This window comes from Lepisosteus oculatus, chromosome 7 (genome assembly GCF_040954835.1).
Source record: "Lepisosteus oculatus isolate fLepOcu1 chromosome 7, fLepOcu1.hap2, whole genome shotgun sequence".
NCBI lineage: Eukaryota > Metazoa > Chordata > Actinopteri > Semionotiformes > Lepisosteidae > Lepisosteus > Lepisosteus oculatus.
Genome location: NC_090702.1, coordinates 26235190 through 26252687, shown reverse-complemented (window position 1 = coordinate 26252687; position 17498 = coordinate 26235190). Strand labels below are relative to the sequence as shown.

At 38.6% G+C, this 17498-nt stretch overlaps 1 protein-coding gene across 2 annotated transcripts in view; it reads left to right on the top strand.

The window, feature by feature from the left end:
• The window catches only part of kiaa0930, a 43430-nt gene that overhangs the window by 3310 nt on the left and 22622 nt on the right, over window positions 1–17498 (top strand). The gene's annotated exons all lie outside the window — the stretch shown is intronic.

Genomic DNA, 17498 nt, shown 5'->3' with positions numbered 1-17498 from the left:
GTGGCTCTGTGGCTAAGGATATGCGCCTGTGACTGGAAGGTTGCCAGTTCAAATCCCTCAGCCGGCAGAGGAATCCTACTCCATTGGACCCCTGAGCAAGGCCCTTAACCCCAGCTGCTATAGGGATGCCGTATGAACGGCTGACCCTGCACTCTGACCCCAGGCTTCTCTCCCTGTCTGTGTGCCTGTGTGTCCCATGGAGAGCAAGCTGGGGTATGGGAAAAGACAAATTCCTGATGCAAGAAATTGTATATGGCTGATAAAGTGATCTTCTCTTATCTTACATTAATAGCGTATTATAATAATATTGCCATCTCTGTTATTTTCAGGAATCTTGCACTAACAAAATGTTTGCAAACATTTTTTCCTGATGTTTTTATCGTCTTACATTTGACAGCTTGCTTACTCACTCTAGATCCCCATTGTGTAGAAGTAACAATGTAATCTGAGGATTCGACAGCATAAGAGAATTTTTTGTCACTTAACCACAGAGGATTTAGTGTAAATTAATTTCATGAATCCCAGCGATACAGTGAGGCTAATGCATGAAGCATTGGACGTGGAACCAAAGCTTGAGAGGGAAAGAAAGAGCCCCAGGAATTTAGAGTTTGGAAAGGAGCACTGAAATGGAGTTCAGCTCCACTTTGAGTGGAAGACATCTCTGTCAGCGTCTCAGGCCTGGGATCTTTCCTCCTCGATGGCAGAAGGGGCAAGGATTTGTGGTTTTTGTCTGTGCCTCGGTCAGTTCAGTCCTGCTGAGTCCCCCCTCACATGGAGTCCTTCAGCTTGTGTGATGTAACCTCCATCTGTTTTCACTGCACATTTAAAGAGACACGCAGTCCCCTTTTCCTTAGCAAAGGTCATGGGATAAATTGGATTCCTTTTTTCAGGCTTGTTTAATGTAACATGTCTTACATAAGGTTTTTTTGCCATTTTGCTATGCATGTAAATTTGGAAGAATACTTGCCTTGTGCTCCCTACATGTGTGAGACTGGTCTTTTTGGGCTGCTACTGTTAAATGTCTAGCTGTTTTCTGACAAACAGAACTTAAACAATGGAAGTAGTAGAAGGCTTTGTGTGGTAGATAGCTATGAATTGTGAATTGAATAAAAAGTATTTTAAATCATAGAGCATGGATCTCTTGGTCATCTAGAGTCCAGTCTCTAGAAGGACAAAAAAGTCTGTGAAACACTATTGCTGACATAATGAAGTGGTGCTGTTGACTTACAAAGAATATGTCTTTAATGTAAACTGTAGACTATAAACTGCTTTAGACTTAGATTTTGGCTGCAATTAGAAAAAATCCAGATGTATGTAATAAAAGGAAGGATGGAAGAAACTGAATGCCAAATTATGACTGGAGTAAAATAAGTTAGCTATATACTTCTGTATTTCAATTGAATATTTGAACCCCTGACCGCACACGGGAAAGAATGACAAACTGTGGGCAGACTCTTTCAACCTGCCCCAACTTCGAGCTACTCGTCTAACAATATGTCAACAGGCCACACCCTGCACATGGCGATTTTGGTGTAGATCTGAGGAATGGTGTGTGCTTCATTGACATTACCGTATCTCTGTGAGCACCCTGGAGGTCGCAAAGGTCAACTTTTGAACAAGGCACCATGAAGCTCAGCCTCCACTCAGGCGAACACCTTTGGCCACTCGGGAGGCCTCAAATAAATGAGAACTGGTCAAATTCATCCCTTAAAAAAACTACCCCCAGCACATTTTTAAGAGAAAATTGTGAAACTGCTGTTAATATAACCCTGGCATCATAGGCCATGTCTGCTGTGTCACAAGATAGCTCATGCTTCAGTCAGGAGCTAGTTCTGTGACTACATTGTTCATATTTTCCTCTGTTGCAGAAAGAAAGACTGTCAAGGTTAGTGTGGGAATTCTTCCATAATTTGTGTTTTTTCGTGGCAAAGTGGGCGATGTAGCAAACTGAGTCATGTACGTTCCCAGAATCGTAGCTGCACCTCACTGGGTATATGGATTTCAAAAAGAAGATGTAAGACTCTAAAATCAAAACACAGGGGTGTTTTGAGTGTACAATGAGTATGCAGCACGTCTAAAAATAAAACACATTGGGTTACATGAAGTTAGACCAAGATACAAGGTTCACCATATGCATAAGCCACATTGTCTGAAGTGACAAAGAAAATAAAGAGGCCTCGGTTAGGAGGAGGCAGATAATGAGATCAAGTAATGTGATGGTACAGCAGGTACTTTAATGGAAAGCCAGGGAGAGCAAACGTGACTTCATTTTCAATTTAGCTGAGAGAGGTGAAGGTTAGGAGCTGCCGACCGGGGGAGTACAGTAGCTCTCCATGAGCAGACAGGTTCCAGCACCCTGGAAGAATATGACTGGCCGGGTATAGAGAGCATCGGGAGAGGTGGTGCTCAGACTGGCAGCAGATGAGGGATAACATATTTGGAGTACTTTTGCACCAGCAGGGGATTCGTTATCCAATACAATGGGAATCCAACAGCAGTCTGTCTCGGTAGTCCACAAGCGAACAGAGGTGATATCTGGGAGTGTCTCCACAGTGGCGATTAGCTGGTGGGGGAAGGATTATACTGTAAGAGGAGGTTGAAAGACTGGATCTTCGTAGCAGATGAAGGACATTGCCAGGACGGTACAAGTGCAGGAGGAGAGGACGACAGGCAGAACTGCAGGTGTTCACCGCTTGGATTGCGGCTGTGTAAGGTTGAAGAGGGGAACTGGGGAATATACCTGCCAGCTGATTCAAGGGGGCGATGGACAAATCTACAGCTCACAAGATGAAGACCATCTCTAGAGTTTGAAAGTGTATTTTGACAGAGTTTGAAGTGTATTTTCTCATCTTTTAGTGACTGATGCTATGACGCTCTGTGTTTGCATTCAGATGTGGTCTTGAGTTCCCAGAGGTCCAGACAGTACAATACCAAGGACAGCTGTTGTTTGTACTGGCAGGTGCCTAACAAATGAATGACATTTAAGGAGCAAAAATCGGTACAGCAACACTGTCCCGTCAGTACAGATAAGAGTCTGAATAATATTTTCTTTTGTTTTGCATTGTTCAGAACTAGAAACAGGCAGACTATCTAACTGCATGTTTGTATGCATAAGATTTTCACAAGGCGTTGATTGCTTAAATTTGTTTATCTGTGAACTGGTTTCCTTTGATTTGAGTTTTTTTTTTGGATGTAAAATATATATTACAAAAGCCAGACACATGGCAGAAGTGTAGAGTACTGGCTACGGCCCTGGAGCAAAGGGTCATAGGTTCAAATCCTGAGTGGTATACTGCTGTTGTAACATATAACACACTGTGCTCTCCAAAAGTATTGGGGCAGAAAAATCAAAATTTTTGGAAGTGCATTTAAAAGTGAGAACAGGAAGCACTTTACCCTTTTCCCAAAGGATGGTGGGAGTGCAGAACAAGCTACTCAGCCATGTTGTTGAAGCCAGAACCCTGGCTTCCTTCAAGAAAAGGCTGGATGCGATCCTTGGGTCAAGTAACTACTCACTACCAGATGGGCTGAATGGTTTGGAAGCTTTTTAATGTGGACAGGTCGAGCAAGATAAAGCTATTTCTTCTAGGACAGAGGCAGCTGAGAGGAAATTTGATCCTGAGAGGTAGCGACAGGTTAAACTCAGGGGACTGTTTCCACACTCATTAGTGAAACCAGGACACAGGGTCACAATTGGAAACTTAAGGGGAATTACTGAAGGAGAAAGAATAGGAAACAGTTCTTTACTCAAAGAGTAGTTGGTGTCTAGAACAGGCTTTCCAGGCCCAGACTCTGGGCATCTGTAAGAAACAACTGGCTGAAGTTTTAAATGCGCTTTCTGTAGCTGCTCAACCACCAGATGAGCAGGAGGCATGTCCTGTTCTCATTTGCTCTTTTCTCATGTACTCTCTTAAGCCAGTAACCACCTCCTCATTCTTCCATCTTTTGTTCGTGCTGTGCTTTGCCCCCAAGCTTTGCCTTCTTTGATGGCAGTACAGTTTCATCATCTGCAAAGATTTGCTTTTAAATGTGTCATAAAATATCTAATGTGTTCAGTTGCCGGCATTGATTTTTTGAATGTCCTTCAGAGATGTCTTTATAAATAAAGATCGGTGTGAGATGAGATGCAACTTCCTCAGTCCATGCGAGTCAAAGTCAGTTCAGTTTTATACCAGACATATTTATTCTGGGCAGTCGCAACCCTTCCAGACCAAGGCAGAGTCCGTGTACAATCGCCTCACATATTAGATGCAGAAACATCTTGCTTTTTATTTGGTTAACGGACACCGTGGACATTTCTGGGACCGGTGCATATTGCAAGGTGGTTTCTATTGCAGTAGAGTACAAGTTGAAGAACTGGGATTAATTAGCTACGCTCTAAATTGTGGAATTGAGAAATACTGTAGAACTATTAAGAGATATTTAAAAAATCTAAAATGGAAACATTGTGAAATTGTGCCTATATTGAATGTCTGAAATTTAACCACCTTCTTACTAGAGACTGACTTCTGCCACCTGTCTGCCTGGAGGAGGTTTGTTTAGCTGTTCTCCAAAACAGTATTACTGCAGAATTAAAATAATGGTGTCTTGATCATCTGGAGCTGGATGTAGAGCTCTAGCTCAAAATGGGGAATGTTACATGAATGAACCAATTTGCCTTAACTTGTTTCTTAGAACCAATTATGTACCTAAAGATTAATTTGATTTTTCTACTGAAAAGTAGAAACAATTAATGTTTTGGCTGTTTTATGCTTGATGCTGTGAGCCTTTTTCAAAACTGAAAAGGGCTCAACAGCCAAAACATTTCTTTTTTCGAGCATTTCAGCGAGGATTTAACCTCTCCTTGTTCTTTTGCAGCTAACACACACTGAGGCAGCTTTGCACAGGGAACTAATTTATTTAAATGTTGCCATTAAATGTGCACCTCAAAACACTGCAGTGGCTGGTTCCCTTTCAAAAGCAAGCAAGCCATTATTTGACATGGATGTACAATGGGCCTGTTCCACAGCTGTCTGTATATGCTTATTAACGTATGTGGCATTAGGGTTTCGAGAATTATGTTGAAAGTGTTGAAAAGCTCTGTTGAGAAAAGTGACATTAAACCTAAATTGCGTAGCACCGGTTTCTGACACTAAATCTGTGAGCAGAGGTTCTCATAGCTGGTACACAGGTAGCTGTGAATATTTTTTGTGGAAAGGGTGCTTTTTGATGCTCCCCATAAAAAAGACAGATCCTGTGATTGTTGAGTATGAGGTAAGATTAGTACTCCCCAACCAACTGTCAGAAGAGGTGTTGTGGGCAGAGAGGCAGGCTGTGTGTGAAACCACTTGTCTAGGTAATCCTATGAATTAGTTTCTTTGCAAAACTTTGTTTTTACATCACAGCTGTATTTAGTGAAATTACTAAATCGATATCATAGAGGTTTGAATTTCATGTGTTTCATCAAGTGTTTGTGTAAGACAGCAGCATTCCAAATTCTCAACAATGCTGTTTAGAACCCTGCTTATACGATTTGAGAATGATTTCAAAAGTGACTAAGTGTGATTTGTCTTGTGTCGTGACTGTTCCTGCTGTCTGTTATGCAGCAACAGCACCTCTGGACTGTACTGTTTGACGACTCCGAAGAAAAAGAGAAGTCATTGGCTTTCTGACAGCTCGTTAGGCTGGTTCAGTTCCTTGTTCCTGTAGGAATCGGTAGCTTCTGTGAGCTCAGCATCACAGGGCGGCTTGAAATGAAAAAAATTAAGAGAGGAGTAGAAGGGGACGATGACAAAACAGCAAAATATCAAACCCAAGAGAGAAAGGGAATATCTAAAAGTCTCAATGCCATCAAATCCATCCTTATAAATGTAAAAACCTCCTCAACGTTCCTTTCAGGAATGTCACCCATTTTTTTAATTCTGGTTTTAATCTCCACGTTATATCAAAACAGTCTTCGTGTTTTTGACATGGCTCCTGCAAACTACTTTTCTAGAACTAAACAATGCTACTTACAGTATTTGGTCCCTTATGGGGGTGGATTAATTTAAGTGTTACAGGCCCCTTAACATGTGTGTTACTAGTCATCTTAATAAAAAGGACGGTAAAAGATCACCTCTCTCAGATGTGGGGATGATGTTCTCTGTTTTGTCTCAACGCAGAGTAAAAGGCTTAGCCTGACCGCAGTCACACCCTTTCCTCATTCACACCCTTTCTAATCCCCTTTCGTTCCCAATCACCGTCCCTTGCAGTGCAGGGGCCTGGTTGCCAGATCTATAGAATTATATAGAATATAATAACAGCACTGGAAAATAGCTTCGTGCTTCTGTGGGGCTAGAACACATCCCATGGTCATTTGAGTTGGTGTATAAATCACTAAATTAAACACTGAAGAGCTCTGAGTGGGTAGCTATGCTGGTGTTAAAGCTTCAAAGAAACAAATAGAGGTTAATTCCGCTGTGAAAGGCAGAAAGAAAAAAATATTTTGGCTGTTCAGCCTTCAGATGTGAGCTTTCTTCCATTTCGTCCTAGACCCTGCCCGTGGTGCTGACTTCAAATTGTGTGGAAGATTGGTGATGCAGACGTCTTCCCTTAGAGGGACATTTGTGCCCTTTTTATTTGTGGAAAAGAAGTGGTGTGTAGCGATCAAAGTAATCGAGCCTGACCAAAGTAAATACTGTTCATTCCCTTTCAGACTTTTTGGTAGAAGGTTTTTGAAGGCAAACAACAAGATCTTTCCAGCCCAGTGTAAGATGATATTCCAATTTTGCTTTTTACCGTTGCCTGAAATGATGGAATAGCCTCAATATTTCAACTTCTCACAGTGCAAATTGTTGATAGATGTATGGGTGAGGCTTTAATGACATATGTGAACGAGGGGTCAGTACAGCTGCTGTCCGGGTCACAGCCGGGCGGAGCGTTGGCTCTGTGGCTAAGGATCTGCGCCTGTGACTGGAAGGTTGCCGGTTCAAATCCCACGGCCGGCAGAGGAATCCTACTCCGTTGGGCCCCTGAGCAAGGCCCTTAACCCCAACTGTTCCAGGGGCGCCGTACAATGGCAGACCCTGCGCTCTGACCCCAAGCTTCTCTCCCTGTCTGTGTGTCTGTGTCTCCATGGAGAAAAGTTGGGGTATGCGAAAAGACGAATTCCTAATGCAAGAAATTGTATAGGGCTAATAAAGAAACATTATCATTATCATTATTATTATCAGTTGGAAGGTGCCTGATAAACCTGCTGGAAGCAGCACATGAGGAGCAGGCTTGCCTTCCTCTCTGTGAGCTCTTGTCAACCTTGTTTCAGAAGGTCTTTGGGAGGGAGTTCACTTCTCCATGCACAGCTCTCTCCTTTTCCAGTTCCACAGAAAGCTTGGAATTATGGCAAGCTGAGAGTGTGCCGGGAGTCCGGTAAATATTCCACCAAAGCACCACACCAACCGATGTCTTATCTGTTCTTCCTGAACCTATGTTGCCCATTGTACTAGTGTGTCAGGAATGGATTCACCAGGAAGAAATCGGATTCAATTGTGCATTCAAGATCGCAATCTTCAAGGGGTGGCCTCAGACCTGCCATGTTGAAACACGTTCCTCTTCTCGATGAAAACTGGAGTGAACTCCAGACTCGCAATCACGGTGGGTCATCGCTGCTCATTGTGTCCGACAAGGACACATGTGACTATATACAGCTCAAACTCTATGGTCTGGCACAGACACAGAACTTCCATCTATGTATTTGAGAAGTTAAAGCTCCAGGGGTTCCCAGTTAAATCGGATGTCTTGGCATGTCCCCAGGCAGCATACAGGGGTTGAACTGTCACAGCTCTCAATGTGCCAGATAAGCAGTTGACTCCTCTGAGGTTTCCCTGTTCCCTGCCCGTGTCTCACCACGCTGGGAATAGACTTACAAGTCATCATCCTCTTTTCGCTGAGTATAAGAAAATGAACAGTTGCATTCACTCTCAAACGCACCGATATCCATGACCATCCGAATGACCGTAGACAGGAGCCTGGTAAATAAAAGCTTGCTAATGTGTAATTTTTACAAAGCATTTTATTTCTTTTACCAGCGTGCCAGGGAAACTGTCAGACATGCTGTGTACTTGAGACAAGGTCACTGGTGCTGAAACTGTCTGGAGTGTGGCCAGACTTAAGATACATTTCTGCAGAAGGAACAAAAAGGAAAAGCTTATAGGTATTTTTAAACCTCCTTGTTGTGAGCAAGATTTGAATCCGTAGTATCTAAAAAAATATGTTGTTTACATTTCAGTTCCGATTGTGCTTTGAAAGATAATGCAGTGCAATACCCTGTTTTTGGCATACAAGGTTAAAAACACCATTTTAACACCACACATGCTGTAACTTTTTCACACAAGACATACTTTTGTAGAAATACTTTTTATGGCTTTCTGACTTATTCTAAATAATACAGCAATTAGCTAGACTACTAAGATAGAGTAATTGATGTCCTAGTGTAGGTAAAGGTTTTTATGAGGAGAATAATAAAGGACATTAGGCCTTCTGCTTCCCCATAACTGTTGAAAGCTCTCCCCTCAGCTTTTATAATTGAAAATGTCTTTTTAACTGTCCTTTCCTAAAGTGCAATTTTATTGGCTTGTTTCTGTGTTTAACCTGCTCCATGTGTAGAGCTTTATGCAAGGAAGGAACACATTTATGCTATTTGAGTATTTTTGATGTGAATTTACATCTTAATAATATTTAGTATCCCATTTTCTAGACTTCACAATAGTAATTTCATAATGCTCTTAACTGAATGTTAAAAAATCTTATCACAATTGCCTGAATATGTACTTGACATATACCATTTATTAGACTGGAACATTTCTTAATGTGATTTCAGCTTTCATTTCTAAATGATGTTTTAAAAGTTTGTTTAGTATCATATTCAATAAAAGCTTTATTGTCCCTCTTGGGGAAATTTATTTTCTAGCACATTTCCAACATAACACAATGACAGACAAAACTTTAGCAACCAAGAAGTCAGTGCAAAATCAACATTCATATGAATGAATATCTTAATTGTACTATAGCATTAGACTCTTCTAGAAAAGTACAACCTGAAATCTTTAATGCGTGTATAATTCTAGTTACTCTGCCATGTTCAAAATGAGCAGTTTTTGCCTGTAGATTTAAGAAATTTCTGTTCTGTTAGTATGATGTTGCGTAACTCAGTTTTATTTTTAGACTTTTCTGCAATGCAAAAAATGTAAGGGTGCAAGATCCGTGTTCACACTACTTTCTGTTGTTGAGTGCTGTTAAACTGTCACATAGTCTGTCTTTCACAACCTAACTTCTTAAAAGATGGTTGTTTTCCTGTCTGTTTTACTGCTTAGTTTACCGGAACTATTGCTTTCTTAGTTTGAAGGTTGAATAATCGCCATTTTCTACTGGAATATTGGTTGATTTATAAGGGCTACAAACTGTATATCCAACTGCGTAAAATGATGAATCCTCTTTGTTAGTCCTGATAGTCTCTTCACCAAGTATTATATCACATTTTCATTTTCATGTTCACTTTTCCTGGACTTTTGTCATATTCTGTATAACCTTTGATTTCTAAAGGTTTGAGTCTTTTTCATGAATGTCTGAGTTGCATAGGGAAAACTTTTTTTTGTGAGTTTGGGAGCACATAGTTTGCATTTATTATGGTTACTTGTTTGTGGTGACAATATGAATTGCAGTGAAGGTGATTTTTGAGTATTTTTAAGTGCTAGGCATGTGCAGCAGGAGTTTAGTCTTTTCATTCTACATAGCTACTTCCTTAAAATGCGGAGAGACCCAGGTATCGTGGGAGGAAAAAATGGAAAGTAAAATTGGACACTGTTTAAAAAAAACTGGAAGTAAGCAAATTCCAATCAATGTTGGGAGTAATGGATGGGAAGACCCAGAGTTATTTTCTTCTTGCTTCTCAAACCTTGGAAAGCAGTTCATCTAAAACCAGCATATGTCACTGTTGTAAGATGTCAGAAAAATCTATTCCAATTTCAATACAATTTTTTTTATATTTCAAATGACTTTCTCTTGAATGAGTCAATAGGCTGTGTTTATGATATAGCAGCTAACAAAGGCATGGTGGCACTTGTAACCTTACTGGCAATTTTAGAGGTGCTGAGAGATGCATTCTGTGATCAAGTGTGAGATATCTATCATGTGTGCGAGATTCCCCTTTTCAATTAAACCTGCACGTGTGTTCCCTTTTGAGCATCCAAAGCAGAAAAAACATTTTGAATCCGATACTGTAGTTTCTGTACACAAAGAGTCTCCTTGTTAATTTATAAGAAGCAAAGGTTTCCAAATGACAAGACAATTTGAGCAAGAAAGATATTTAATCCTGTCCATTAAATTAGTGAGAAACATGCCTTGATGAATCCTGATGAATGTTGTAAAGTGTCTTTTCACCATCGGTTCAGTTCACTCTTTTGTTGACTAATAAGATTATTGGAAGAAGAGGCACGGTAACGTCTTGTCATTTTGCTTACAGCTGCGGGATTGTTCTTCTGGGAATTAGTTATGTGAAACGCTTTCTTGACATTATTAATCTGTGATCCTAAAAGTGAAATTGGTGGATTAGCTGTTCTCCAACGTTTATACAATTATAAACAGACCACTGCAGAATATCATCCTCTCCCCAAAACGTTTCTACCTTTTTCACATCAAAAAGTATTCAAAATGATCCAGGATTATTTCAAAACGCTAACTTCAGCTACTGAAAAATTTTCCGGAACTTGAGCCAAATTGCGGAAAAAAAAAAACCCAACCCAAAAGGCACATTCTATTGCACACTTGTCAAGGAATGAAGGGATTGCTAGCAGTAAGGTTAAAAACGGCGAGTTTCCTTTTTGACCTTTTTAACAGGACTGCTGCATCTTCTGTCTTCTGCCATGTTAGTTAAACAAGTATTTTTTTTCCTTTTTCCACTCATTTTACGTACTGAGCAGAAACCAGTTTTTCCCCTTGAATCTCCTTCCACAGCAGTCCAGTGTAATGGATAACTGTTGAAGCATCTCACATGGTAATCAGTGGTTAGCTAATCAGCAAATGGCACAGCTTCTGTACAAAGAATCCTTAGCGCTGGCAGGCTGAAATTTGCAGCTTGAGATGAGAAGATGTTATTTATCTGCTTGAACAGTATGAATGTTGGAGGATCATTTAGTTCCATAGAAGTGAACCGTTACAGGTAGTGGACAAAAAATGGAAACAGTACTAAGTCCCTTAGTATGGTTTAGGTTATCAATTGTACACAGTATTCTAACACTGTATAATGTTACAGTTTCACATCAATTTATTGAAATGATATATTTGTAACTGTATATCCTCACATGGTTTGCCATTTGTATTGCTTCCCCACATTGTCTAGTCTTGGTAATATGAAGACTTTAATCTTTTTTTCATAAACAGCTTCTTCAGATTCTGCTTTTCCCATTTTGCATCTGTAGTTTGTTTTTGCTGCTGGAAGTCTTCTTTGGAGTTTAACTAATGCCTTCTGAATTAAATCTCTTGTTTCCTTCAGTAAATTTATTAGAATACCAGTTTGCCATGGGAATTCTATATTTAAGTGCTTACAGCAACTATAACACTTCTCCCTCTTCTGTGTTAATGCTTTAATATACACTAGAATGTTTTTTTTTCCTCAGCCTGAGACACATTGTTAATTGTTTCCTAAATCACCTGAATGAAATTCATTTAGTATAGCGGCCAGTTCTCATTCAGTCTAGATGTTTCCAGTTATTGAACTAGACACATTTTACTTTGCTATTATTCTTATTACTATTATTGAATTACTGAAAAACCAAACATTTATCTATTTTAGCCATTATTGTGATATTCCAGCTCTCTGTTGACCTTTCCAATATTCTTTATATTCTCAATGCATTTTAGTGACTTTTGACATTTCCTTCTTCCTCTAACCATTGTACTAATATTTTTTACCTAGACTAATTTTATGTAGATTTTAAAATGGGAAATTCAATAGAAGAGTACAAATAATTAATAGTTCCTGAGACATCACTATTTTAAATTTAACACTTTAATCTTTCACATTTCTGGTCCTATATGCAATGTAACTAGTCACATAAAATAATGTACAACATGTACAATGTAATGAATAATAATACATAACTAAGTATTATTAGATGCAAAAATAAATAAAGGGATATTGAAACATATATAAATGTTAATCACATGATGAATGTTCTACAGCTGAAATCTTTTTCTTTTTACCTTTTGGTGTGGAATAACCCTCTGCTTCTATATTAACACACAAATTGTATACACATTTATACTGTTTGTATATAATGGATAAAAGAGATTTAACATAATCTAATATGTAATAACTTCTTGTAACTGTATTATGTGTCTCTTGCCAGTTGTTTGTTGAATTAATGATCGAAACCAAAGAAAAATGTATCCTTTATTCAGTACAAGAGACAGGGAGACAAATCTTAATTCTTATTTTGCCACCTCAATCCAGCTCAAGCAAATTATTTTCTGCATCCAAAAATGTTTATGGCATTGAAATGACCTTTAACACAACACACTTCAGTGGGATTCGATTAAGAAAATCTTTATTTCACAGAGTTGTTATCAGGTGGAACATCTAAGAATATGTTGTGTTATTTGCTAACTTTTTTATCGCTTGACTACAGTGTTCAATTAATAAGCCTTCACCCTTGCTGGTTGTGGAAGAGAAATATAACTGTCAGTCATTCAGTTTTCCTTCCTGTTACAGAAAAGATATTTGTTGTTCATGAGGAAGCATCTCCATATTTTCTCCTTAGGTTGATTTTGAAGTTATTTACTTTACAGATGTTTAGACTATTTAATTCTGACCATAAAAGAATTGTAAGTAATTACAACTGAGAGCACAGTGATTATTGTGATAAAAGAAAGATGCCTTCTCATGGTGAAAAGAAGAAGGACAAGTAAAACAGTAAAAGCCTGTTGTAAGATTAATTGCTTTTAATATATTGGTGTTGGGTTTGTGTATTCCATACAGCCTTGACTGCAATATCCGCATATTACTTGGGCAGTAAGTATTCATGGTATGTTTAAAACATGCTGCCTTAATTTTAGACTTTAGAGTTAGTTGTAGTCTGACCACTTTAAAGTTGTTATACAGGAATGGCTACTGCTTTAAAAGACATCCAGCTCTTGTGTGGAGAAATTGAGATGAGGTTCCTGGTAGTGATTAATAATCTCCATTCCATCATCTTCATTTTGCCACTTCAAAACCACAGAATAAAATGTATGTAATACAGTACCTTCTTCATATTCTGTGCACTTGTTATATGTTTGTTCATTTTCTTTATCTTTCTGTTAGAATTGTGCAGAAATACCTTAAAATTCCTTTAACTGATTGTATTCTGTTTCATTCGGTGTTGTTTTGTTTTTGTTTATGACGCAGGATCAAATATTTCTGGCTGAGCAGTCATTGCAAGACCTCAGACTGCTCTGTACCAAAGTGTGGGCTGGTTGTGGATCATCTTCAGTGACTGTGTGCTGAGAGAGCTGACACGTGTCACATAATTAAGCACTGTGAAATACGGTCATCTTCAGATGCTCAAATAAAGTTTTGTTTTGGAATAGTATCTCAAGTAGTATATTTCAAAAAGCAGGAATAAAATAAAAAAAAAAGTTGAGGCTCCTTAACCTTAACAAAGGCAAATCTCTTCACAAAATATATAATATATATATATATAACAGGCAGAAACCACAGTCATCAAACAATAAGCTGTCCTGGAAAGAATATCAGCTGTTCACCTCAACCTGGGCCTGGATCAGACCCAGTTACTGTATAGGAATGACCTTCTGTAGCAGTGTTGTCATTAACATGGTTAAGACTTGACATCTGGATTTATTTCAGGAGCACTGTGTGTGTGGGGAAAATGGTTCACAGAAATCTTTTGGGAATATTTTTGAAATAATGAACTAATGAGGTATATTTTAGATTCCAGGCCCAAGTCATTATTATAGTGTGGTGCTATGGTCCAGAGACCTGTTAGTTGTGTTGAGTCGTGTCTTGTTTTCTCAATAGAAGGCTAACAAGAATGTTAACATAATTTGCATTGTTCACTCAATTATTGCACCTTCCTGTCTACTGTTGATTATTTGAATTAATTTTTAAAAGTTTAATGTTTTTGTGAATGTAAGGGTTTGACTATGTATTTTCATTTTAATACTTCCTTTAAGGTTTAGTAATATGACTTTATCTGCTCAGGAAACCGTAGAAAATGTGCTGAAACTAAAGATTTGAGAATGATTTTTTTCTTTACATTTAAAAAATTATTTTAAACCCTGTAGTGGTTGAGGTGGTACATTTTTTGTTTTCTTATTTAAAATAATTAAGGCAAAAAAAATACAACCAGTGGCTGTAGTGACTGTTTAGTTCTTATAGTTGATGACCCTTATTTAGGATTCTGAATGTCTTCTCTAATGTAATAAGAACATTTTTCAGAACAATGAAATAGAGCATTACTGTTGCACGTTGATCCCACATTTACATTTAGGTTTGCTGTGTGATTTAATTTTCTTATAAGATTGATGTGTGATTTTGGAAATGTCTGCCTTGGAATAACATTTATTTGAATTAGCTGGAGAAGCATTTAAAATGTGTGGTTTTGCATTTTTACTGCATTACTTTGAGGATCAACCCACAAGCACAGAATTTTACCACATACATGTTAATAGCTCGGCAGCTCACTACAGTCTCCAACTAAATTATTAATGAGACAGCCTTTTTTTGTATAGTTATTCAGAATGTCACCACCTGCAGCTACAACAATCCAGTTACACCAACCCTTAATTTCTCCGAAAGAAAAGGGCTCCGACAATTCAGTTCAGCTCATCCTCTACTTCATGAGACCTGTTACATATGGTTCCCTTGGATCTGCCCTTTGACATAATTTCTTCTATGATAGTTTACAGGAATCTTCTGAAGCACTGCAGAATGTGCACTCGGAGACCTCAGTTTAGAAAAATCCTGTATTTAATAACTAGGCTTTCTGAGTGCACTGTCACAGGAACTGCGTTTTGCAGCTACAGATCTTAAGAACCCATTTCAAAATTTGAACCGAGCAGCAAAGGGATTTTTTTTTATTTCCGTCTCTGTCCAAAATACAGACTCCTTCTCCAGAGTGGCAATGTAGCTGCATTATCGAATCCTTAAACAGCAGGCCCTAGAGCAAGAGGCCTGGCTCCAAACAACTCATAGTTACCTAGCAACCAGGGTGATGACATTGTGGTGGGCTAAAATGTTAGGATGCTGTCAAATGCACTGTTTATGTTGGTATCTTTAAGATTTTTGTGAATTGGCATGTCAACTAGAGTGTTATTTTATAATTGGGAAAAAAATCTTTTCACTAAACATGGTGATTAGCATTTTTATGAATAGGTTTCCTGGAAATTATTTCAGGTTCTGCTGGGTTCTCTCCTGTGTGTAATAATTAAGTAACTAGACTATCTATGGAATGCTGTGTTGAATGGGACGTATGTCTAAAAAACTAAGAAAAGACAGTCATTTATAAAATATATAGTCATATATATCCTATATAGTACATCAGTACAGGAGTTAAGGATGTCAATTGGAAGCTTTTTGGTTCTGTGTGATGTACTGTTAATGGTGGAATAGCACTACTACCTTAGAATTACCTCACCGCACACACAACTTTGATAAATGCATTCATACTTCTCAAGAGATTTTAGGCTAGGATGTTAATAAATTATCCATATAATCTAATGTCATTTTTAACGCCTAAGTCATTTGCTGGCTGTGTTAACCAAAATGGATGCATTCCTTGTGAAATATCCATTTTATTTTTGTACCAGAATAGTCGATATCTTTTTCAGAACAAGTTAAAGATTCAATGTGTTGGACAATTTATTATTTCAGTGCCACCTCTGGTATTGTATATTTTCAATGTCACTTATTAAAAGCACATGAGAGCTGAGGCATATGTTTCAATAAAACAAGAAATTCACCACAAAACTGTTGAAAGCAGCTACTATAGTGTTCTGTTTGAAGTACATAGAAATCCTTCATGGTAACATGTTATTGCTTAACCCAGGTTTGTTTAGAATCCGACTTAAGTGTTCACCTTTAATTGTAAGCAAAAAGAAGAGAAACATAATGCACATAGGTTCTGTATGATATAATTGAATGTGCTACTGCTTAGCTTCCAAATTTTTCTGTATTAGTCCAGTATCTGTTTATCTGCAAAGTACCTTGTGATCAAGGAATTCGATTTTTCTCTGTACAATATTTTAACTGCATTCTTTGTGAACTTTGTGAGTTAAACTTGGTGTAATTAGCTGAATGCAAAATTCACATGTGCAGATACTCACCGACAGAATAAACTATGGATGTTTTTCGAAAACACTTTGCTTTTTTCCCCCACGAGGTCCTGGATATGCCTTTAGCACATGTGTGCCGAACAAAAGTAGGATTAGACACCTACTTATTTAATATTTTTGGCTTACGATATTCATTTCTATTTAAGGTTAAAGAGCACAATTCTTCATGGCACCAAAACAAAGCATCTCCTATTCTCAATTTCTGGATGAAAGTACAATAGCTCTGGTCATTTGATAATTAATGCTAGTTATACACTTTTCTTTTTCAACAGATAAGTCTGGAACAGACCTTTGTTGTTGAACTGTAAGTGGTCCGTGTGGTGTTGTCAGCATCACTATGTACCTGTGCACATTTTTCAGTTTTAAAGAAGTCTACATTTTTGATGAATCTATGGTTATGGCTGACGATAGTATCAGAAATAGGTTGAGTTACAGTGCGAATATTTATAAAATCAAATATAGATGGGTATACAGTGCATACTGCATTCCAAGGGCACTGATAAGTCCCACAACTTTCAGTGGCTGCTGCTTCTCATGTTATAAAGTAAAAGCTTGATGTGATTATTCACTGGCTCTGGTAGACGTGATGCAACGGGAGTACTGGATCTCAGTGTAATTAAAATAGCATGGCAATGAAGCAACTTTGCAGTGTAAATGATCTGCAGTCTAATGAGTGTAGCATCACTGCGGCTAGTTCATTAGTATCCGGGCCTTGGGCAGAGTCATGTGTAAACCCTGTGAGCACTGGGCTGTTATTCCAGTCAGGGAAACTTTGCCAGCTGTCCGGTTGCATTTTCAGTCAAGACCTGCGAACAGCCAAGAGCTCGGGAGGCTCGCTGATCATCGCGTGACTGCTCCAGGCAGCGGCCCGTAGATGAGTGACAGGAAGTGAAGGCATCCTCAGCTGTCCCAGCTGCGCTGTGGTTCTGTTTACCAAAAAAAAAAGTCTCCCAGGGCCACTAAGTATCCTCAGTGACACAAGCTTTTTTAATATCCATGAATTGTTCCCGAATTGAGAGTAAACGCGGGTACAGCTTCAGAGGTGAACACCGTTGTGGTATTTTCTGTTATTCACCTTTTTTGTTTAGGGGGTTTATTAGCCTGGGATCGTGTAATTGCAGTAATTACATGACAAATGTCTCTTCCCTGTCCTCTCA